The sequence below is a fragment of the Pygoscelis adeliae genome, unplaced genomic scaffold (assembly GCF_000699105.1).
Source record: "Pygoscelis adeliae isolate BGI_AS28 unplaced genomic scaffold, ASM69910v1 Scaffold157, whole genome shotgun sequence".
NCBI classification, from domain to species: Eukaryota; Metazoa; Chordata; class Aves; order Sphenisciformes; family Spheniscidae; genus Pygoscelis; species Pygoscelis adeliae.
In genome coordinates, this window is record NW_008825107.1 from 1,373,552 (window position 1) to 1,375,313 (window position 1,762).

The 1,762-nt window shown below is 50.9% G+C and overlaps 1 protein-coding gene across 1 annotated transcript in view; it reads left to right on the forward strand.

The window, feature by feature from the left end:
• The window catches only part of LRBA (LPS-responsive vesicle trafficking, beach and anchor containing), a 419,049-nt gene that overhangs the window by 240,346 nt on the left and 176,941 nt on the right, over positions 1–1,762 (forward strand).

Sequence of the window (1,762 nt, forward strand, 5' to 3'; positions counted from 1 at the left end):
GGCTCCCGGAGCGCAAAGTTTTGGGTGGCGGTGGGGGCAGGGAGGTCTGCGCTGCCTCTGCGCTCAGGCGCCCACCCCCCCGCGCGGCGACAAAAATGCCGTTTCAATAGTTCATGAAAAAAACCCAAACAAACTTCCCCAGGACTCGCAGAAGGTCCCCGCAGAAAAGCCGGTCGGCGGCGAAGTTTAAAACCGCACACGATACGAGAGGAGGAGGAGGAGAATGCGAGCAATGCCCAGAGCGGAAGAGTGAACTCTCTGTCTCAGGCGCCCACCCCCCCGCGCGGCGACAAAAATGCCGTTTCAATAGTTCATGAAAAAAACCCAAACAAACTTCCCCAGGACTCGCAGAAGGTCCCCGCAGAAAAGCCGGTCGGCGGCGAAGTTTAAAACCGCACACGATACGAGAGGAGGAGGAGGAGAATGCGAGCAATGCCCAGAGCGGAAGAGTGAACTCTCTGTCTGTCTGTCTGTCTGTCTGCCTCTCTCTCTCTTTCAGTCCGTGGCACCGCCAGAGATGTGCATGAGTTTTGGCTGCCGTTCTCTCAGACTGTCAGGGGGTGTTGTTGATTTCCCTTTTCCTGCTGGAGGCGTTGTCTGAACCCGGCTCTGTGGCTTTCTCTATCTTTACGCGCAGACGTGTGCACTTGGTCTGTGATCTCTCATTCCTGTCCTGCAGCTCTATATAGATTGTTTTGAAAGAGAGAGATATATATATAGGTTGTTTTTTGTTTTTTTTTTTTTCTTTGCACAGACTGTGAAACAAGGGGGGAGTAACTTGCTAAGACTTTCCTCATAGCAAAACCGGAGCGATGGCGCAATCTGTTCACTAGGGCATTTTTAATATTCCAGAACCCTGGCAGAATCACATCTACAGCCCATTCCACATTGAGAATTTCTCTCAAATTACACCTATTGGAAAGCCAACTTTCTTTTGCACTCAACCTAACAAATGACAGAGTGTGCATGGAAAATAAATACACACATAAAAAAAATTGTGAACCATGTCAGAAAGCCCACAGTATTCTATCTTAAATCTCTCCCTTTGGCAGACAGTGGATTAAACAGAAAATGAGTTACATCTCCCCAAACCATATAAATGTGAGTCCCACATTGCAAGGTAGCGTGACAAATAGCTGCTGATATATAAGAATAAAAATAAACCATGTCTGAGATCAGTGCTTGTTGCGGGCGTCCTGCGGCCCGGCGCGGGGTGGGAAAAAGCTGCAACTTCGCCGTGGCGGCCGGGCGAAGGGAGCTCGCCGCTCCCTCCGCTTGCTGCGAGGAGACCCAGCGGTGGTGCCGGTGTGTGAAGGGAAGGGGGGAGAGGCGTGCCGGTGCTTCACCGCGGGCATAAATCTTCTTTCGCTGATGCCGGGCTGCAGCAGTGAAAGTGAGACCGTCGCTGGAGCAGAATTGCGCACCTTGTTTTACTACCCTCAGTCAGTGCCGTAGTCACGTTAATTTAGATAGATCTCGTGCCATAAAGTTCTGTTCGTCCTCCTAGAGCGTAGGATTGAGTTATTCGAAAAGGAAACGATATTTTATGCGCGTTAGTATTAATAGGAGTATTGAACGATTTGGACATAAAACTGTAGTTACGTTATGCCAGTTGGGAAAGGGCGGCTCGCTCGCGCTGCTGTAACCCCCGGGCAGTACCTGCTGCAAAACAACAAGAAGTGTTTCTCCTGCGGAAAGTTAGGCTGGCGGGAAGACAATCTCCACATCTTCCGTGCTCGGGCCACGGGTGCGTGTTTCCGCG